At 43.3% G+C, this 23692-nt stretch overlaps 1 long non-coding RNA gene across 1 annotated transcript; it reads right to left on the reverse strand.

Annotated features, from left to right (window-relative positions):
- Window positions 1-1929: 1929 nt before the first annotated feature.
- LOC310750839 lies at window positions 1930-4478 on the reverse strand. Its single transcript, XR_014542328.1, has 2 exons — window positions 3841-4478; window positions 1930-3102 (listed from the first exon to the last, which is right to left on the reverse strand). It is a non-coding gene; the product is annotated as an uncharacterized lncRNA (long non-coding RNA).
- Window positions 4479-23692: the final 19214 nt, after the last annotated feature.

Raw genomic sequence — 23692 nt, forward strand, 5'->3', positions numbered from 1 at the left:
TGTGAGGAAACCTATAAGCTCAATGGGGTTTCTCAGTTAGCTTGGCATTTGTGTCATCTAAGAGGTAAAGGTGGTGCTTGGAATGGAATTGCATTATAAATGTAGCCAGTTGGAAGAATTTCTGAGTAATCAAACAGGAATCCATGTGAATAATCAGAAGCAGGTTTCCTTTTGCTCCTTCTAACAAATCATTCTTCCTTTCCTCTAAACAGCCCTTCCCCCTTCTTTTCCTTTCCTCTCTCAGCCATGCATTATATTACTAAGTTCTGATAGGTAAATGTTTTATTTTAAGAGAATCGAGAACGACACTTGAACTATTCTCGAATTTCTCAGTATGTCATTAACAGGTCTGTGTGTTGTGCTAGGGAGAATCACTTAATTTGCAGGGAAACCACGGGGGAAAAAGTCAATGGTCAAGTTTGACTTCTATTATTATTATTATTATTATTATTATTATTATTATTATGCTGCAGTACATTCTTTTGTTAAATAGGATGACAAACCAACAGCAGAAGTCCTTAGCTAGTATGAATTGCAGTATGCCTGATCTGAATGCAAGCTACTCTAACGTGTTCCCCTGCTAATCTGTTTGAAAATGAACACATCTTTCAGATCTAACGCTATAATGTTTCCACTTTTGCATATGCTATCTTTTTATATATATAAAAAACCAGAACCTTTTGCATGAGTTGAAATCCGAAGGATTCTTATTACAATTCATTATTATAATAATATTTGTGAGCAGCGAGTCTCTTTATAGTTCAGGAGTCCTTCCTTCTCCATGTCAGAATGTCCTGGCCTATTCTTTCAAAGTTCTTTGTTCCTCTTGCATTTCAAGAGCTTTTGAATGCAGGTGGTAGCTCAGCCCTTGGAAGCTAAAATGGAGTCCAGCTTCTCTACCTTTCCCCCCTTCCTAATTCCTTCCAGGGCCTTTTAAGTGTTTTCTTGGGCCCATTACCAATTAGATGGCTGACATGCAATTAAAGGGCTGGTGCTGATGAGATGATTGATTTGTTCCTAATTGATTTCTAATTTCAAGCTCCTTTCACTTTATAAATCCTTTGCCAGCAACAGAAGAGAACAAAACCCCAGCTCTGATAGGGGTCCATTCGGGCTTGCTTGTTTGTATCACGGGGCCACATTAAATACAAATAAAAACCAGCCATTGCTGAGATTTTGAATTCACCATTTGAATGCAGTTCTTTGTCTCGCCTTTTAAGATTGTCCGCGTTCCATTTTCCTAATAGCTCACATCTAGACACCCTTCTAGAACTATGCAGAGAGTCACATTCATATTGTTCCCCCCTCCCCAATAATTTTGTGTGTACGGAGTAGTGGAGGTAGGAGTTTTCCTTAAATTGTTGCTATCCCTTTGTGGTCCAGGAATTGAGCTTCTGGCCCCGTCTCACAAAGGCTACAAAATGCTAAAATGAGGCAGAGAGAGAGAGAGCGCGCGCAACAAAGGACAGGACTTTCTGATACTATTCTCTTACACCTTTTCTAAATGGCAGTGTCCACAAGGCTCGCAAGAGGAGCCCCGTGTTAACAGTTCAGCTTTTCTGAGTTGGTATTTCTCTTCCCTCCCACCCCATCCCCACCCAATAGCTCAAAAGGGGGGGGGCGCATCCTAGGTCCTTTACTCTAGAGAACACACACATTGTTTCAATAATCCAGGCAATAAATGCTAATTAGTAATGCTCAAGGACCCTATCAGTCAAAGTAATTATCATAATTTACCTCTTTCTTGTTAAATGCATTCCTTGCTAATTTACATTTTTAGAGAAACTAAAGGACTGTTGCATCTTCCTCACTAAGGGCTTGGTCAGTTAGGGGGGTTCCCCACTTCCATTGTACTCATAACAGCCTTTACACCCAGATCTCTTAACTGTAGCAGTTTCCCTTTTCTCCATATGATATTTTATTTTCTTATTTTTAAAAAATCTCCCTTTCCCCTCTCTGTGCTGCCCTCCTCCCCTCCAAAAGAAACTCTTGCTGGGAAGAACAAAGGAGGACACTCGCTCTAAAGGCATCATTAAGACTGAGCAGCAACATCAGATGAAGTGTGTGATATGACAACATATCTCACTCCACAAAAGTAGAGATAATTATATAATTCATTTGTATTCAGGGCTAATTAGCACAATGGTCTTTTATACATATATCTATAGGGACCCCCTCCTTCCTTCAGAAGCAATGAGAAAAATAATGGAGCCCATAAAGCCGAAAGCTATAAGCTGTGGTTTCTCAAATGAACACACACACACACACACACACACACACACACACACACACACACAATACATCTCCCCATGCGTTCATTTCCAGCTGAGATCAACCCATTTGTTATGAGGTTCTGTGTGGTTATCAATTAGGCCTCCTTCACGATGGGCTCGCCTTCCTCCACAAAGTGATAACCTATTTGCAAACATATACATTTATGCACCTGATACGCACCCTGCAGACAGGAAGTTCCCAAATCAAATCAGCTGTGGCGATAGACAAAACATGGATTAAGAAAATCAGGTCTGCAACAATAGATCTTCTTTCTCCTTTCGCTTTTTTTTTTTTTAAGGATTCATTATTAGGCATGGATTTGTTAATGTGCGTATGACTCAAAAACTGAATTGCTCTGATTTAGAGTTTGTGCACGTACCCCAGAGTTTTGCTTCAGATCTTTGGACATGGTTCATCTCTCCCTCATTCCTTCCCTCCCCCTGCCCCTCCCCACACTCATTTTTTGGATTTTTATTTTTTTTAAATGTCTGCCAACTTCTTGGAACAGCCTGGGACACCCCAAGCCCCTTCCTTCTTGCTTATTTTAATTCGGGGATCCAATTATAGTGCCAGATTATCTCCTCATTGTCATGGATGTAATTCAGGAGAAACTGTCCTCTGCAACATCCCTTGAAGTTGCTGGTGATCTTCAAGGGGAGTAAACAGGGTCAGAGCAGGACTTGCTGTTATAAGGGGGAAGTTCTCTTTCTCCTCCAAGGACATGGGTCTTTAAACAGGCGCCACGGTCTATGCATCACAGACGGGGAGACAATGGGGCCAGTCTGTCTTTCGTTTGGCAAGTGAGCAGACACCATCACAAAGATGCACCTGCAAGGCGAGGATGCTGTTGTTTCAAAGCGCCTTTCCTTTTCAGCAGCAACTAACAATGTCGGCACACATGGTTTGAGATATATGCAATTATACAGCAAGGCCCATCAAGTACATTCACGTACAGATATATGTATTACCTATGCTGACTCATCCCTGATGATATGCCACTGGTGACTCATTCAGACATTGAATTCGGCAATCTGGGGAATGGGGACACCTAGTAATTTTCCTGCACTTGTGGATATTCTGCCTTATTAGAAAGTCCTCTCATGTTATCCAGAGGTTGGTAACCCAAATTTGCAGTGTCTCCCCCAGGCAATGTGCAGCACTTCCGGATAGGCTTGGCTGCAGATTATCCAAACAATTTGACACATCCCTCTTGGCTATTGGGAGAAATGATACTGTATTTGTCTCTCAGTGGCCATTGACTAACCAGTTTTTGCTTCATGTGGGCTTGTGAGGCACCTAAGGGTTCGGAACCTGGCTAGGCTAGGGGCTGTGCAAATAGCTTTTATTAATCTTTAAAGCAGAAAGTTTCAAGAACTGGTATGCAGGAAAATGGTTGTGGAGAACTTTCCAGAAAAACAGAGGTGATGCCAGCTGATTGGTTACAGCTCATAGCTCACAGCCTATGGTAGGACAGAGAATCAAAATACAGGGTGCAGGGGCTCATCTGAAAAATAAAAAAGGATGCTTGCATGATCCAGATGATCAATATGAATGGCTTGTATATACCTCTTTGTTTCTGTGAACTGGTGGCTGGCCAATCACTCTCAATCTGTCCTCTGTGATTGTGTGCATACAGAGATATGACTGGTGTTTTTCGGAAAGACCTGGGGGAAACAAGCAAAATATGTGAATGGATAGAATGTCTACATATTTACATAGAATTCCATCGACTTGAAGCTAGTTGTGCATGAGAAACAAAGATAGGAAGGAGCTCCAGGTAGCTAATGGGTGGACAGCAAACTTGTTTTCTCCTGCTCTGGAGGCTCGGACTTAAACCGATGGGTTCAAGCTACAAGAAAGGAGATTCCGACTAAACATCAAGAAGAACTTTATGGCAGTAAGAGCTATTTGACTATGCTACAGCGTCCCATGAGAGGTGGTGGACTCTCCTTCCATGGAGGTTTTTAAGCAGAGGTTGGATGGCCATCTGTCATGGGTGATCTTGTTGAGATTCCAGCTTTGTAGGGGGTTAGACTAGATGACCCCCAGGACCCCTTCCGACTGTACAATTCCATGATTCTATGAAACCATCAAGAACACCGTCGTCCAGAAAGGCTGACTTCAAAACCTGTTGGTCAACATGATGTTCAGCTAATAAATTCCAGAGGATTATCATTAGCTGTTGAACAAAGGGTTTTGGCCGTTCATAAATGTGGGAAGGAATGTCCATTAAATGCAGATTACACAAAAGGAGAGGAAAAGAGAATGTGGCTCATTCTTGACGGGCTTGCAAGGTGTTGCAGAGAAAATGCAGGTGCTTATATGAATATGCCGAAGGAGAGAAACCAGTTCTCTCTCTTTCTGAATTAAATAGTGGTCAAGGATAGGGGAGTCTTTATATAGAAATCCAAGCAATGATGCATTGCTTTTTTACATCTTAAAAATAGTCTTTCTGATGCTCATGGTGAGACACCTGTTACTTGCTATAGTCTGGTGCATTTGACTATATGGCCCTTTGTTCTGCAGAAACATCCGCCCAGGGTGACTTGTATTCTATACAAAGAACTCCAGCATATGAAACCTACACCTCCCCCTTCCCCCACTTTGACAAAATGAACAATTGTTACACATGATTTCAATTGGCGAGTTATTTTTCCTTTCCTTTCCTTTTTTTCTTTTCCTTTTAATGGTGGTTGGGGATTGTGGTAGACACTATTATGCATTTGGATGTTTCCAATTATGTTCTGCAACCAAAGGTAGCTTCTAGATTATGATGGTGATATTCCCCCCCTCCCATCCTGAATGAAGGATTTCTTGTTGTTGTAGTAAAGGCCCATCAGAACAGGCAGTGCATTTGGACCCTCTAGAGTTCAACATCTTAGACAGTGTTCTCTTGAAGTATTAGTCCCAAAGGTAAACCCCAACATAACAGCCAAATCAGTGGCTGCTGTCTGCGTTACCAACTTATCAAGCGAAACTGATCGGAAGCTAGATGGCCGTAAGGGGTGCGGCCATTTCCATACTTGCAAAGAGGTTTGTCTGTAATGAATACATAGTGAAATGAAAGGTTCTACCAGACCCCTGTTTATGGGAGGGCAGTCAGGGGATGCTTTAAGAAGGCTGGAATTTAGGAGCTGCCAGAGAATGCTCTGCCAAATTTCCCAGTTTTCCTTTTGCATTCTTTTGTTTTGCAGGGGGTGCCAAGCTCCTTTCAAGAGACAAACCACCCCTTGAGAAAAAATAGAATTTTGCACCAGACAGTACTCGGTGCCATCGCTTCCCCAGCCTTGGTGTGCATTTTTGCCAAAAGAAGGAATTGAAGAGGGGGAAGGAGAGCGGTAGATTACATTGTGCATTGGCTCCTTTAAAAGTGGCAACTCTCATTCTGAAGGAGGCAATCTGTGCTTTCCTTTCTTTTGGCAAGCCGCTTGCCAAGAGAGGAGAGACTGTGCCAGGCATTTCCTCTTTTTGAAGGGGCAGCTGCCACATTAAAATGAGGTGGACATTGATGCCACCATCCCTGTGTACTCCCAAAAGATTCCCCAAAGGGGGCTCCCCATTTTGTAACCTCTGTTTCTTCTCTGCGCTCACTGAGATGTTGCCTGTGGTTTAACTCTCAACTAAAAACAGTCAAAACCTTTATTTCATCTTTACCTGTAGCCAAAGCCTGTTGAAAGAGAAAGATCTGCGAATTTCATTCGCCGCTGACAATTCAGTGATGTGCAAAAGCATCCCACTTGTGACAAATTCTCTAGTTTTATTGCTTCCCTTCAAAATTTTCAGTTGTTTGGCCTCAGGATCTGCAAAATCTACTTCCTAGATCACTTTCAGCCAAATTGCCATAGCTACTTTTGCTTGGTTATTCTGGCAAGGTGTTCAAAGGATGGAAGCAGCTAGTTGCCAAGAAACTGACTTCTGGGAGCCCTGAAAATATATTTTACATTTTGCTTTAGGTGGAACTGGGGTGGGGACCCTGAACTGCACCCCACCAAAGCATGTAAAAGCCATTAAAAGGGGGTTGGATTATTGGGGTGTGTGCTGTGTGGAGCTGGCCCTCTGCCATTTTGGACAGCCTTCTTAGGGACTGCTTTGAGGAGGATACAGAGGAGAATGACTTAGTTAAAGTTGCAGGAGGTCAATGGTAGGACTTATGGGTTTCATTCATAGTCCCCCCTATATCTAGAAATGGACAAAACTGTTCTTGTTTTTCCCATTTTCTCCTTTTCCAGTAGTAAGTTCAGTTTGTCCTATTTCATTATCAGCTTTAGAATGGTTTTGTTTTGACCAAAACAAAACTCTGCAGGAATATTGGTCAGCCTTTTTATTTGCATTCCTCTTAATAGGTTCATTTTTGCAAGCACATATTGCAGAAATGTGCTTTTGTACATTATGTTGACTAATATACACAATTTTGTGTGCACTTTCCTGAAATAAATTCTTCTTCTAGTACTGCCTAGGACATAGCTTTTGCCTAGAGTACTGCAAAATTTGGAAGAGTCAAGATTTCAAAAGATAACTTCATTTGGGTTTGTGTATTGATCTGGGAAATGCCAGCTAGATAGGTTTGCTTTAAAATATGAACTGAACTATTTTCTTCCCCACTCTACCTGTTCCCCATCATTCAAGTATCAACACTGATATAACACTCCTAATAGCTGTTTTCTGAACCCCATTCAACCATGCTTACTTTGTCATTGAAAGCCCTAAGTGGTCTGGGACCCAAATAGTAGCTTTAAGATCAGCAATGGAGGCAAAGTAGGTGGTCCTCATGCAGGAAGACATACATGGAGTGGAGGTACAGAGAAGGGCCTTTTCAGTGGTGGCTCCTCACATGTGGAACTCCCTCTTATTGAAGTGAAATTGATCCCATCTCTTGACAGTTTTATGCAGCTAGGTCAGATGCACTTTTTAGGGGTGGACCTCTGGAAGAGGAGAGACTTGATTTAAAAAAAAATGGATTAGCTGTTATTGCTGCTTCTTCTAAATGACTGTCTAGTGAATAGCTATGAGTTGTTGTGTTCTGTGTTTTATGGATTTTAGAGGTTCCTTTTATCTTATTTGATTCTACTGCAAACCATGCCATGGCTTGTGCAAAGAGGGAATATAAATAATCTTTAAAAACTATCACCACCATCATTTTCCTCGTGTTCTTAGAACACCCATTTTTCTTGATTTGCTCCCAAAGTCACATCCCTACAGGTAGTTCAGTTTTCTGATGCTTTTATCCATTCTTCCCTGAGGAACTCTGACCCTAACCCAGGGAGACAGTCTCCCATCCAGGGCCATCCAGGGTCAAACCATCCTAGCTTTAGCAGTGGAATTGCATTGTATTCCATCCTTCTGGGCATCATCTGAATCAAGAGCCTTCTGGCAGACATTTGAGGCTAATATGATAATGTGAATTCTGGGCAGCATCAACTGACTGAAATGGATACAGCTATCTGGGCTTTCTATACAAGAAGCACCTGCAGGTTTAAGAGCAGAGCAGAAACCAACCCCTTCCCCAACAAACTCAGCATTAAATAAATATTCCCCGTTTAAAACAGTTGCAAGAGAAATGCCATTCAACAGCATTCGAATATGAGAGCCACTTGTCAGGGACTCTTTAGTTGTGATTCCTGCATTGCAGGGGGTTGAACTGGATGAGACTTGGAGTCCCTTCCAAAATCTGCAATTCACAATTCTATGAATTCTTTGGGGTGCTGGTGTTCTGGTGGATTCAAGGCTGTTTCAAGGATAATCCACAGGGAATCTCTTCTGTGGAAGAGCCATTGAAATGAATGGAGCAGGATGACACCGTGCTAGATTGCGCCCTTGGGTGTTAGTTCTCATTTTCATGTCAGAGGAAACTGAGTTGTGTACCTGCATTGCAAGCTCTGTATGTCACACGGCCTGGCTGTTCAGATGTCCTTAAACAATGATCAGTGAGTGAAACCACCTGGGACAAATCTAGGAACACAGGAACTTATGCAGCTGCCTTCTACAGAATCAGACTATTAGTCCACCTACCCCAGTAATGTCTACTTTGACTGACAGTGGCTCTCTGGGATTTCAGACATTGGTGTCTCCCAGCCTAATCTGGAGGTGTCAGGGATTGAACCTGCAACCTTCTACCACAGAGCTAGCAGGCTTCCTTGAAAGTTAGCTCTTTTTTGACCTAGCTCTCTGAAAGTTGTTCCTTTGCCCCCACCCCCACCTCCATTACCAGCCTGATCCTTATTCTCAAGAATCCCAGACCCTCCTTCAACTCCCAGCCAGTTGATTCAACACAATCAATAGAATCAAGTGGTAAAGCTTGTGTGTCTGAAGGCTCCCTCTTAGGACAAAATCTCCTTAGATGTGTAGAGTGGGTATTGGTGCATTCTTTGCAAAGCTTAAAGTGGTGTATTCCAGGGAAAGGTTTTGCAATTTCATTTTGCTTGTTACTATGTGCATACAAATAACTTTGAGAGGCAGTGGGGTGGTCTTTAAACTCTCTATCCTGGCCTTGGGCAGCCAAAGGAAAATGTGGGGTCAGCATGCAGCTTGCCCTCTCTTCACTTTTCCTATCTCTTTAAGTCCAGGAAGGGGAAGAGGTGGTGAGCTGCTGCTTCTCTCCTATTTGCAATGGGGTGAAATAACTTCTGCCAATGGTGGCTGATGCTCCTAGAGACTGGTAGGGTGGAAGGCAGGGAGGTCAACAGAAGGTGGCGCCAGAGCCAATGACAAGAGGAACAAAAATTCTAGATTTATCCGCATCCTCCACCCTGTTGACACCTACAAGGGGGCAACACTGAGGCTAAAGAGGAGGCAGCTGACAGGTAGGAGCTAGTTGAGGGCAGGCTAAGGTTAGTGGCACAGTGCCCCATTTGTCCTAATGGACCAATTTCCACTGACTCCCTGCCCATTTGTGTTAACTGATGGCAATGATGGCAAATGCAACCACCAATGATGTTATTTACATGCCATGTTTCCACCAAAAATCTGGGACCACGATAAGCGTAAACATTAGCAAAGCATATAGCAATGTGAGGGAGATCAATTTGCTACAAAAAGCTATCAGTACCTTCCAGTATGACAAAATCAACAATTCAATCAGCGCAGGGTAAGTTGCAATAAAGTAAGTCTAGACTTCATGCATTAGCAAGCACAGAGGTAAATCTGAACCAAAAAACGTATGAAAAGAGAGGTAATCCAGTGTACTAGCTCTAGCCACTTCTATCCTGGGTGTTTATACAAAGTTCAGAAGGGGGTGGGGCCTTCATGCCAGGCTAGGTAATTCACCACAGGCTCCTTTGTTTCTTCTCTAGAGAAGCTCAGCAGCAACCAAAGCGGGAGTGGCAATATGTGGTGGTGATGGCAAGTTTCATCCCATGGCCTTCCAGGGATTCCAGCTTCTGGTGCTGGTCCTACTATACTCTGAGCATAGATGCTATTCAGAGCAGTTGCTTCTCCCCAATATGCTTCATCACATGCCTGGGATACGAGTGAGCCAATTTGCTTTTGTGAGTGTCCCACAGTGCTTCTTAGGGCAAATGGGGTACTGTCCCACCAACCTCAGTCTGCCTTCTTAACAACAAGTCCATGGCATGGGACAGCCTGTCTGCTTCCTCTTCATTGAATTGTAGAGTTGGAAGGGACCCTGAAGGCCGTGTAGTCCAAACCCCTGCAAAGCAGGAATCTCAACTTAGATCATCCATGACAGATGGTCTTCCAACCTCTGCTCAAAAACTTCCAAGGAAGGCAAGTTCATCACCTCTTGTTGGAATCTCTTCCGCTGTTGAACAGCTCTTACCATCAGAAAGTTCTTCCTTCTGTTTAGTTGGAATCTCCTTTCTTGTAACTTGAAACCACTTGTTTGAGTCCTACCCTCTGGATCAGGAGAAAACAAGCTTGCTCCATCCTTCTTGTGACAGCCCTTTAGATATTGAAGATGGCTATTATATCTCCCCTCAGTCTCCTCTATTCCAGGCTTCTCCTTAGTCTCAGTGTTGCTCCGGGTAGAACTCAGCAAAGGAGGTGGATGGGACATTAACTTTGGCTCCAGTGACTGTTTGGATGCCCTACTTTCCACTCTACCAGTCCCAAAGGGCATCAGCCACCATTGCCACAGGGATTAAGGCCTTTACTGTTGGTTGGTAGTGAAAGCCATTGTCAACTTCCAACAAGCACCAACACCTTTCTGGACACGCCTTCTTGCTCTTGGTTGGCTGATCTAAGGCAGCTTGATATTTTCTGCTGAAAGAATAAGCATTTCATTTCCTCTTTTTTCTTTTGCACGTATCTTCTTCTGGTGCTAGATTGCAGGCTCTGCTCCTGGTCTCAAGTGTGTCTCCCTCCAGTTTTCCATGTTTGCTGCCTGTCCCCAGACAGCCTTCTGCCTATCTTGCTGACCTGATCCTCTCTGCCTTCAATCCCCATTTCTTGGTCTTCCTGAATTCTTGGTTCTAGACCCACAGACCTGTTTCCCTGGTCATCACAAGAGACTTCACTGCCTTGCTGGAGTTACAGCTTTGTCCTCTTCCAGTTCTCTGCATGCTTGTGTCTTCCAGCCTTGTTTTTAGGTCCACTGTCTGTTTGGTGTTAACCCTGTCTGGTGACCATGAGTTAAGACTTCTGCAGATGTTCCCTGTCAGTTTCATGGTATTTCTAACACTGAGCATGCAACTTAATTTTACCGAAAGTGGAGCCAGAGATGAAATTTGGTGCACCTCCAAGGTCTTCGGAGCCAACTCCTAGGGCCAATGTCCCTTTGCCCCCCCATAAAATATTTGAGGAGGCAAGGGCCCCCCAAAGTTGATGGGCATTGCCATTCAAATGGTGTGTGTGTGCCACATCTTGTGATTGATTATGCAGGGTGGGGCTTACCTGGCCCCCAATATTTCATTCAAGTTGGCACCCCTGTCCAATGAAGAATCATTGCTCTTTCTCATAGACATCTAGCTGACACTGAAGGAACAGAATGTTGGACTAGATAGGTTCTTGGACTGGTTAACCATGTCTCTTCTTACGTTCTTTTTGTTGTTGTTGCTCATAAAAAAATCTGGATGATCTGATTAACATGGACTGATATGCTTCTTAACTTGAGTTGTGTTACCTTCTTTGCCCCAGCCAAAGGCTCAAATAAGGCTCTCATCATGTCTCAAGGTAACCTCACCCACCTGATGCTTTCCAGATGTTGTTGGATTACAACTCCCACCATCCCTGACCATGGCCACCCTGGCCATGCTGAAGGGAATTGGAAGTCAACAACATCTGGAGGGCTTCCAGGCTGAGGAAGGCTATCTAAAGCTTTCTTCCGAGACATTTAATGTACTTTTCAAATGTGTGTGTATATGTTGCTAGAGACACAATAAGAGCTTTGCAAGTCAGATTAAAACTCCACCTAGTCCAGCATCTGGTTTTCTACAGTGGTCAACTTGCTGCTCCTTGGAAATCCTCCCAGCAACTTCTATGCAGTGGCATCCAGTCTCTGAAGATGGACTGAGTCCTTGGCCTAAGGAAGATCCCAGGTAGCCATCATGGTCAATGGGTAGACCAAGCTATCTTTCATGGGTGTGTTGGATCCTGAATTTGTTCACCTGTCAGACAAATGTCATTTCTTCATAGTTCTTCCCATGGCTGTCTAGTGTTACAGGCAGAAAACACAGAGAGAGAGTCTATGTGGACCTTTGTTCTGACACAGCACAATGACTGACATTCTATGTAACAGAACTGTGGCCAGCAAACCAAGTTGGAGCACCTGATGCAGTAGTGCCACGGAGGCTAAGCTAATGTGAGCTTATCCATGTTCACCTAGCAGAGGTTTCTGGTTGTCCCAGTTAAGCTGCTAAGGGGCTTCGTTTAGATGATCTAAGACCCTCCATCTGGAGTGGTCTCATAGATGCAGCCTGTGAGGAAAGGGGTTAGAGCAGAAATGGATGAAGCAATGGGGTGAGAAGGGGAAGTCACTCTGCAAGTAATCAGCTAAAACAGGGTCTCTCAAACTTGGGTCTCCATCGGTTGTTGGACTACAAATCCCGTCATCCCCAGCTAGCAGGGCCAGTGGTCAAGGATGATGGGAATTGTAGTCCAAATTGTAGTTGGAAACCCAAGTTTGGGAAACCCAGAGTTAAAACCTATGACGAGTCATCTGACCCTTTCCTGGGAATCCCCTGGTTTGGATGGAAGAAAAAGAATGGTGTGGTAGGAAAAGAGGAAGAGGAAAGCAGGTGGCTGTTGATGCTGACCCTTTGGTCCTGCCAAACACCAGCGTAAGGCTCCCAACACAGTCTTGTTGCTGCTGCAACAGTGATGACTGGTACCCATTGTGCTTGGTAGGGTGGAAGGCAGGGAGGTCAACAGTAGGTGGAGCCAGAGTCAATGATAGGCAGAATAGGAATGCTGTCCTTGATAGCAAACTAAAGCTTTTCTCACCCCCTTTAGAGCATCTGCTCTAGCTCTGAGTCTTCTTAAAGAAGCATGGGATATAAATAGATCACATTTGAGAGGAATCATCTAATCAGTGGAGGAATTGCCTTCTCCTTCCTACTCTACAGTTCAACTTCCCACAAGCTAGCAGAACCTAGACTACATGCATTAGAAGCAGCCTGACTCAGAGTTGTCCCATTTAGCTTTGTACCGTCTACTTTGACTGACAGAAACTCTCCACATCTCAGGTGAAGGTTAATCCCAGACCTGAGATCCTATAGCAGGAGATGCCACAGATGAAGACTGGGACTTCCTGTATGCTAAGCATGAGTTATGGCACTGAGCTCTGCTTTCACTTCCCACTACTTGGTTGGCCCCTGTGGGGCACATGATGCTGTGTTTCAATGAGCCATTGGTCCATCTCAGCAGAGCTCTACTGATATTAGGGATGGGTTAAAAATTGGATTCAATTTGCATTTAATGGCGAACATACCTAATTCTCACTTTCTGAAAAGACATACAAATGGAAACACAGCCATCCTTCACAATTCATGCTTCTCTGAATTTTGCAACTCTGCAACAAACGAATGTGTACACCAATGCATATACTACAGTAAAGTGTGCATATCCATATACTGGTGAAATTACAAAAATGCATAGTATTGGGGGGGAGAGGAAATGCTTTGCAAAAAAAAAAAGTGTGCATTAGGGGAAATTGCACACTTGTCGGTGTATAGCAGAAGAAATGCTGGTGAATATTCACGAGGACTTAATTTTGGGTGTTTCACCCAAAAAAACTCATGTGGAAATGTGGACTACTAAACTTAAGATTGGAATGAACAGAAACTGAGAGGAAACAACCAATTCGCTCACCCCCAGCTGATCTCCCCCCGAAAGCACATCACACTTGTGGCATGGGGAACCAATGTATGGACAATGTAGGCTTCCTCTTGTGTGCCTTTAGGAATCTGTGTAAGCTTCCCCACATGTCTCATGTCACAACCCTCCCCAAACTAGGAATGGTTCACAAGCTACGCATGGAGGCGCATGCTGCCCCAGCACCCTCGATGACTAGAGTTTGCTACCAAAACACATTTCATGTTATGATAATATTAATTGCCTGTGTGCGCAGCTTAACTCTCCTTATCTGTAAATCCATCCCCATCCCTCTTTTCTCTTTTACTCCAAGCCCCCCACCCCACCCTTCACCTTCCCCACCATCGGCACCCCTCCCCTTGCCTGTATGAGTTAATCTGCTGGCTACACTCTCAGCTTTTTCTTTCTTTCTCTCTTTCTTTCTTCTCTCTTTTCTCCCTCTTCTCTCTCCCCCCCCCCCGCACCCCAGCCTCCCTTTAGCTTCTGGTTTCATTTTCAGATGACAAAATTCAAGGCACACAGCTCTGCTGTCTGGTTGCTATGGTAACTGCAGCCCTATTATCGTACCTTGTCATTCATCAAGAGAGAATTGTGTTTGACAGAGAGAGACTAAAATGCCTGCAGTCTGGAGTGTGTGTGTGTGTGTGTGTGTGTGTGTGTGTATTCTTCAAAATATGTAAAAAGAGAGAGAGATTTTGATGCATGTTTTACTGTATGTTTAATGTTGCTAAGTTTGATCGCCAGGTCATCACCCTTTCACCTTGAACATGTAGGAATTGTTCATGCCTCTTTGCTTCACATGTTCTCAGTCTCTGCGCATGCACACACACACACACACACACACACACACCCCTCGTGAAATATATGATTCATAATCCAAAGGTAATGGTATAAACAATCAACTCCCACCCGCCCACTCTTGGCTTAATTCGGCAAGCAGCACGGAGGAATGCTACCTTTGTTACTTATATCTAGCATTGCTACTTATATCCAGCAATGCCTTGGACAATAATTCCTGGGTAGATAGGTACTTAGTTAATTCACCGCTTTAAAGATTAATTTAATTCCTTCACACATCACATTGCACCTCTGGTCTGCCACCGCCAAAGCCGCTGGAAACGGATTGATAGAGGGGCGCTGCACGAAATGAACTGACATTTTTCAGCCAATCGCCTTCGCCCCTTTCTGAATTTGGACCTGGCCCAAATTTATTGTTCCTGAAAGGCAGAAGAGAGGTAATTGCTTGTCATTGTGCAGAGCCTTTTGTGCCTTGGTCCAAATTAATTCCTGAAGTGCACAGCCTTTTAGAAACACAACAACCCACATTTGCAACTCTGTGCAGTTATCTTTTGATCATAGCATTATCTCTAACCTCTGTCGGTTTCAGGGACATAAATGGGAGCATGGGAAGCTGCCTTAACACGGAGCCCATACCTTTGGGCCATCAAAGCTTATTCTTGTCTACACTTAGTGGCAGTGGCCCTTCAGGGTTTCAGGCAGGAGACCTTTAGAGCCCTACCTGGTGATGCTGAGGAATGAAGCTGGGACCTTCTGCATGCAAAGCAGATGCTCTGTGGTCCTTCCTCAAGAACTTCCTTATATCAAGTCAGATCACTTGTCCTTCTAGCACAGCATCTTCTGCTTGGACCAGCAGCTGCTCTCCAAGATCTTGAGCAGAGGTCATAGTCACCACTTGCTACTTGGTCCTCTTTTAATTGAACCTGAGACCTTCTGCATGAGAAATGAAGAGTGATGCTTTCTTACATGTTGGTAGACGTATGAATGAGTTGAGTCCTCTTCAGGTGTGATGAAGAGGAGCAAGGAGGCAAAAGATGCTCCTCCTGTGTTAGGCACAGCGTTGTATCCAACAATCATTGGACTCAGAGCTGACCCATTGAGATTAATGGGCATGCCTCACTTTGTCAAATTCAACAAGACTGCTCTGATAACAACTCAGTTGGATGCAACCCATAATAATCTGAAGCTGGGAGCTGCTATGCTGTGCAAGTCTGCCACATTATCAAGAACCTGGATCACTCAGGGCACACAGAGAACCTCCATAAGTGGGACATAATTCATGATCAAGAAATTATGCTCCAACATGGCTGTGCAGATTTGGGGGGCACAGCTAAAAGCACCACCGTCCATCCCTTTTCACCATGCAGCATAATTCACCAACAGAAATATCTACAGACCAATTAATGTAAACAAAGGAAGGAGAGAGAGGCCCCTAGTCAAGGAGTTTATGACATAATTCCCTGATGGCTAACAGAAAGCAAATATTGATAATCACTTCTTTGCTTTCCCTATATTCGAAAGGGTTCTGAGCTAGAGCATTTCCCTGGCAGACTGTCCTGGCAGGGGCTGATGGGAGTGGTAGTCCAACAACATCTGGAGTCATCTTCCTCTGTTGCCACGTTCCATCACCATCCCTACCCCTGTGTTAAAACGTCTCAGCAAAAAATGCTCTGTGAAACTGATTCCCTGCCTATCCCTTCCTTTGTCTTCTCCTGAACCACTGAAATGTGCACAGGAAACTCTTTGAGGCAAGGACTGGCCGGTGTGTGTGTGTGTGTGTTGCATGTATTTCCATGCTATTCTGTGGACTGCCATACATTGTGATGGCACTAAATGTATTAAAAGCAATTTGCCAACTTGTTTCCAGCCCGTTTTGCAATTTGGCAGCAAGCAAAATGGTAAGGGAGGGCAGGCAGTGTTTCAACCATCATTAACATTCCCGTTCCTAGAGTCACTCTCCGAGTTTAATAATCCTGCAATAGCAGGGTTAATTTCCTGTTTAACTCCAGACCTACCTTTTGATTCCTCCTTGCGCCCCCTCCTTAAAAATTCCTCCAGGCTAGTGGTTTCAGTGGATGGAGAAACGAACAGGCAGAAACAATTAAACTAGCAGATACAGTGGAAACCAATACCTCTGGCTCTTCCACAGAAATTGTAGCACAGGAATGGATTCTGTAATGTATTTTATCTTTCAGCAGTCTGCTTTTCCCCCTTGCAATTCTTTCAGCCCCTCCTGTGGGCTACAAGAATTCTGTCCTCCCCAAGGACCTCATAAATACACACATGCACTGAAAATATTTTCTCTGTGTATTAATATTACATGATGATCATCTCAAGAAGAGCGAGTGGGCTCCACCCCTCCCTTCTCCTCCTCAGCCCGTTTTCAGACCTTGACTGCAAAATGGCTCCTTAACAACCCCCCTCTCCTCCCTCTCTCTTTTACTTCCAGCATTCACATCTGTCTAGGGCAAAATAAGAGTTTTGAAGGCATTCTGTGACCCAGCCTAGCTTGAATGTGTACTGGGGGTGGTGGGGTGGAAAGGCAGGGAGACGTATTGCAATCGCTGTGCGCATTGCAAGTTTTACACCGGGGGGGGGGGGCGGAAGTGATTCAGAAGCATTTATTGTCACCAGTTAGGAGAGCAATTGGATTTTTATTTTTTTGGTTCGGTGTCATCGCCTGTCTGAGGCTCCATGCCATTAGACAGAATTGGCAGCCAGTATCCTGGTTATAAAAGCACTTTCACGAGGGATGGGTTTATTGAACATTGCAGAAATATTTAACTCCCTCGCTGCCGGATTTATGACCCAGTGAAGTCTGTGAATTGCGGCCTGTTTTCTTTTGATTGGCTTTGAATGAAGAATACAATGCCTCTAAACTACAGTGTTCGGGCTTAAGCCAGCAATGGCTCCTGCTTAAAAATAGCCCGTGTTGGTCATGGCTTTATAAAAAGTAACTCATCTGAATATTGATGCTTCTCTTCGCCTAACAACTTCACTTGAAAGCATTTCATAACTCTGATTTTGGAAAAGATTGGACTCCTACTAGCATGCAAATAAGCCAGATTTCCAGAGTTTAGGCTTTACCAGTTGCCACAGGGTATTAGGGAAACCGAGAGCTAGTTCAGATACATTCATGTGTACCACTTGTGTTTTCTATGATTGATTACTGTATATAAGATAAATGGCCCATTTGTACAACCCAGTCATCACTTGATAATGCAGTCCTCAAATGATGAATGCACATGTGGCAACCAGCTTTAAGAATCGGAAGGAGGAATTACGGTCGAAAAACTGAGCTGTCAAGATCAAAGTACTGCACTCTGCAAAATTCGCTATGAAGTATACTCTTCACAAAATCAGCTCAGGTCCTTCAGGAGCTAACTGGCAATGAGTTTTGCAAAGTGCAAAGGGCCTGAACCGTGCAGCAATGTGTTCTGCTTTGTTCTACCATTGTCTAGCCTTTAGCCTAAGCTGCTAATGTCCAATCCCTGGTAAGCAAATTACCAATAACATCATTCAGGGAACTATGAGTAAAGGTAGAAGTGACCTGAGTTAAGAGAAAGTCAGAGTCTTAAGGTGGGAGATTTAAAACAAGGGGAGTTGGCAGATCAGAGTCATGCCACAAGCAATTTTTGTCTTTATTTGCAAAAACAATTACAGAGTGCTCCATTCAATTCTTCTTCTTATTATTTTTAAAAAGCCTTGCTTCAGTTTTAGGTCTGTGGAGATCCCCATCGGGGAAAAACAAACTTCCATCCATCTCCTAGGACCGAGAAATTTGACATGAAGACAGAGGGTGAATGAGAAGCAGTGCGGTGTGGGAGCCATGTGCCATGTTTATTGAATCCAGCCTGGAGTACTTTTGCACATTAAATCACCTCTTATAAAAACCCCAAATTTGTTTCAAGTGTGGCAGTGTGCTGGTTCCCCCTCCCAGTATTACACATATAATAATGCCAGGGCCACCTCTTTCCCGTCTTTTCCACCCTAACCCCCCACTGAAGTGAAAATTTGAAGACAGCTGCTAGTAAATGTAAAACACTGCCATCTAACAACTGAAAACATCTGAATGCGGATCCTGTGTGGAAGCCTGATGGACATTTTAAGAACTGAGCTCCACATTTCCCCTGGGTGTGTCCCTGAGCTGATGTGAAGGGCCCCTAGCTCTGGGAAGAATGCTTTTTGTTCTCATGGCACACCCATGAACTCTCCTCCTTCAGCTCTGCCACCTGAAGATCTCCTCCTCTCTTTAAACAACCCAACCCATTTCCCCCTTGCTGAAGAGCTGTAGCTCAGTGGCAGATCATCTGCTTTGTATGCAGAAGGTCTCAGGTTCAACACCCAACAGCATCTCCTGGTAGGTCTGGGAAAGACTGAAACCTTGCCAGTCAGAGCAGAGAATAATGAGTGCAATGAATCTATGGTCTGACTCAGTCCAAGGCTGCTTCCTATGTTCCTCTTAAGCTTGGTCCTCCCTCCTAGAATAACCTGCAACCCTCCAGATGTTGGACTTCAGCCTTCATTAGCCCCAGCTGGTGTGGCCAATGGTTAAGGATAAAGGGAGTAGGGATGGGAGAATCTGTCAATTTCAGTTTCTCATTTTTCCATATTTAGGTTTCATGCTCCGTATTTTCACATCAGTTTTCCAGCATGTACAGTGGTACCACGGGTTAAGTACTTAATTCGTTCCGGAGGTCCGTACTTAACCTGAAACTGTTCTTAACCTGAAGCACCACTTTAGCTAATGGGGCTTCCTGCTGCTGCCGCGCCGCTGGAGCACAATTTCTGTTCTCATCCTGAAGCAAAGTTCTTAACCTGAAGCACTATTTCTGGGTTAGCGGAGTCTGTAACCTGAAGCGTATGTAACCTGAAGCGTATGTAACCTGAGGTACCACTGTACTCCCACTGTAACTAACACAGCAGTAGGGCACAGCAGAAGCTGTGGTGGAACTAAGTTCCTCTACAGGTTCCTACAGCAGGAGATGCTTCCACATTTCCCCTGCCACTTGGCAATTTAGAACTTTAAATTCAAAGCCAACACTTGAATCACCACCATAGGTGCTTCTATCAAACCAGTGTACCCTGCGGAGAAGGAGAAGAAGCAGTAACGACATCTCCCAAACAAACAAATTGTCTTTTCCATTTTATTGTAGCTTTTGAAAAACAACAACAAAACAACAACAATGCTTATTGTTGTACTAATCTTATGCAAACCACTTCATGAAATCCACCTGAAAAGTGGTATGTAAATAGCTTTTGGCTCAATCGAAATTCTTGGGCTGCTTTCAAGGGCATCCCCTTGTTGTCTCTCCCTCTCCACCCTCTGTCCTTTCTTCCCATCTCTTACACGATTTATCTTCTGGAATTTGTTTCTCTGTGAAATATATGGACACTGATGGTGCTATCCAGGGCTTTTTTTTCAAGTGGAACTCAGTTCCAGCACCTCTCAGGTGGATGCCATTATATGAAAACAAAGGAGGTGTTCGTGCTGAGCACCTCTTTTTCTAGAAAAAATAGCACTGGTGCTATCTAAATACAGAATGCTACTCACACTCCTGTTCAACAGCCCTGTATTTCTCCAGTAAAAGGTTAATGTTTATGGAAAGCTGACAGGCTTCCAAAGGAGTGAGCCCTTGTTCCAAATAGGTTCTCCTGGCTCTCTGTGACTCAGTGCTCTTAGTTCTCCAGTTTTCTTGGATAGTATGGCCAAAGTGGAAAGTGTGCCTGTCTCTCTGTCACACAATGCGAAAAGATGCATCGATTGCAGTTTCTGCTTGGGTGTTCATCCCTAATCTGCTTCACGGCAAATACAAGTGAATGATTGTCTAGAAATGTGCAAATGACACTCACACATCACTGAAATTTTGCTGGTCTTAGCAAAGATCTTTTCATATCCCTTGAAATTCTGCAGATGCTCTCCCCAAACTGACACCTTCAAATTCACCTTGGATTTTGCTTAGCAAGCCTTATCAGCAACTTCTAGAAATTCACAAATCTGAAGAAATTCACAAATCTGAAGAAATTCACAAATCTGAGCAAAACTCCCTCAGGTTCCATTGAAATTCTTCATGCGTTTTTCCCAAACCTGAAATTTGGGATTTGGCCTAGCTTGAAATTTGGTGATTAATCCACTGTGGGGAAAATGAGATAGAGAAGAAGTAAGGTACAAGAAGAAGCTACAGTTGCAGAACCATTTGCTGTTGCACAGCTGTTGATGAAATGTATACAATCACGCACACAATCTGACAATCCTTGCAGAACTTAAAGTAATTTCAGGGAACACAAACTTCTCCTACCTCAGTTTTTCCCCCTTGCTAAATGTATGAATAATACTGGAAATTTGAATTCAAAATTCTACTGATTCCTTAATCTGACCCAAGTTAATTGTTTCTGTGTTCTGATGAAACCGATGAACAAATGTAGTCATAAGGAACTTGAATCCTTCTGATTTTGTTGTGACACAGGCCTGGTTTTACTGATGTGGTCAGTATTTGCCTTCATCTCCTACAAAGCTCTCTTGACATCACAGATCCAAATTCTGCAGACCACAGAGGTATTTATTAAGTGTAGAGAGGTCTCTAAAACAAAACAGAAAGGCAGAAAAAAATTAAGTGGGCAGCAAGATTACTTTCTTAGAGGAGCCTTGTGTTGATTTTGAATATCAACCAACAAAACAAATTATGTATGCAGTCAGTAGACCAGTTACACAAAATCTTCAGAAGTAGAGTTAACACTTCCAATTATTCTGATCATTGGTTATTGACTGAGAATTATTATATACTATCAACTTGTAAACTGTTTCTAATAGCAGCAGCCAAGAATTATGCATATCACCAGCCTAAGATATGGAGGAGGGGTGGAACCTAAAGCTTTGCTTAGGTGTACCCGGGACCTTTCAGTCCAGTCAAATGCCTTAGCACTTTGTTCAACGTGCTGTAAGGTATGGGTGTATTTTCCTAGAAAGATCCAATATGCTTCCAAAGAGAACATGTCTTCAGGAGGCATCTACTGTCAGGGTCCTAAAGGGAGAGAATGTGTATTGGAATGCTGTGGTTGATGACTCTTATTCAGGCATTCTCCTCCATACATGATTGTGGGCAAGGTAGCAACCTCTACCTAGCTCCTCCCCCTTCGCTGGGTTCTTGCTGCCACCACCCACCATGAGCAAATGAGAATTGTAAAGCTCTGTGAAGGATAAACTACAGCTCCCATGATTCTTTGGGGGAAGTCATAACAAAGTGGTATAAAATTCTTTAAACGCATGTGACTGAAATCAAATCGTGAGATTCTATGAGTACAGCAGGCTTCTCACTGCAGATGCTTGTTCTCCAGTGCATCAACGGCAGAGGGGCAGATTATGGGGATGTAACAGAGCTCACCTCTGTTATCTTCTCACATGATTTTAATTGCACAAGAAGATGAATGCCTGACTAGGACTATGGACTTATTTCCAAAAGATACTGAGTTTTAAAGATCGTATGAAAGCCAGAAAGTGAAAGCTTCAGATCTTGATCTCAGAAACATGATGCTATGGTGCTGGAGAACCAGTTCATGCAACAACCTCCTTTCAATGCCTTGTGTGCACAGAAGCATCTATGGGTCTATATATCTCAGGCTAGACCTGCCCACACAGTAGACTGAGAGGTTGTGGAATGGAGAGTTTCATTGCAGACTTCAAGGAGGGAAGAATTCATATTTCAGACTCCTTCCCATTATGACAAAACTCCTTGCAAGTAGAAACCTAGCAGAGGCATGCAGGACTTGTTGCATACAAGTTGCTCAATACCAATTTTGGAGCATGGCCACCATCTTATGCACCCAATCTGGCCAAATTTAAGCATTAAAAAGGTCATTTGCTTTCTCGCACACAGAGGTATGGAAACAACTTTCCCATAAGAATGTGTTAGGAATCCAACCTTTGCAAATCTCTGACCTCTAACCAGCTGAACTATCCACCTCCACAAGTTAGCCATCCACTGGCTTTCTCACTTTTCCAGATGTTGCAACCCTATCCCTAGCAGTTTAAACCTATCTACTTATTTCGAGAGAAAATGCAAATGCATATTAAAATATGTGTTTTTGTTTTAAAAAATAAAATTAATAAAAATATTTTGGAATTGCAAATATAACAGAAGAAAGAGGAAACACCTTCAGCTACTATTAGCAATAAAAATATTCCATCAGTCTCAATTTAAGCATAAAAATTAAATTAGCATATAAATTAGGCAGTCCGTATGTCCAAACATGCATCCAGATGAGATTAATGATTATATGCTATAAGTTCAAATGTGGAAAGAGCAGTGAGATCTTCATACCACTGAGTAGTATTTATTTATTTATATCCCACCTTTTTTCTCTAAGGAGTTGAAGGTGGCGTACATAGTTCCCCTCAACTGTTTAATCCGCGCAACAACCCAGTGTGGGAGGTTAGGCTGAGAGGCAGAGACTGGCCCTAGATCACCCAGCTATCTTCATAACTGAGTAGGGATTTGGGCTCCCAGGTCCTAGTCCAACACTTTAGCCACTACAACACTAGTTGTTTGTCCTTCTAGCCTGAATGGAAAAGAGAATCTGCATCTCTTGGTTGCAAACCCCACACATACTTCTGCAACAGAACAGTGGTCTCTATGTCCATACCCTCCAGCATTTCTCTGCTGAAAATAAGGATGTATTATTATTATTATTATTATTATTATTATTATTATTATTATATTTTATTATACGCCACCCATCTGACTTGGTTGCCCCAGCCATTCTTGGTGGCTTCCAACATATATTAAAACATAATAAAACATGAAACATTAAAAAACTTCCCTATACAGGGCTGCCTTCAGATGTCTTCTAAAGGTTGTATAGTTACTTATCTCCTTGGTTCAGAGGTCTCATAACTCCAAACACTTATCCAAACATTTATCCAATGAAATTAGGGACATCCTACTACACCCCCCAACATTTCTCTGATGAAAATAGGGATGTCCTAAGGGGAAATGGGACATTCCGGGATCAAATTAGAAACTGGGGCAGCTTCTGTAAATCTGGGACTGTCCCTGGAAAATAGGGACACTTGGAGGGTCTGTATGAACCTGGGATCATGTGTACATCTTTGTAAAGGGCCTCGAATCCTCAAGTCTCAGAAAGTTAACCACATGGTAGTAAGCCCTACTTCAATCATGGGGACATGCTTCGAGTAAACATGTTAATAACTGGCCTTCAAGTATGCATAGGAGTGCCTTCGTCACCAACCAATGCAATTCATTTCCAGTAATTTATTAAATTCAGAATTCCATCTCCGTTGTCCAAACATAATTGCAGAGCAGCACCGGCAGTTCTACAAGAGTTAAACCAATGCATC

The sequence above is a fragment of the Podarcis filfolensis genome, assembly GCF_964270895.1.
Source record: "Podarcis filfolensis genome assembly, chromosome: 15".
In the NCBI taxonomy this organism is placed as follows: Eukaryota; Metazoa; Chordata; class Lepidosauria; order Squamata; family Lacertidae; genus Podarcis; species Podarcis filfolensis.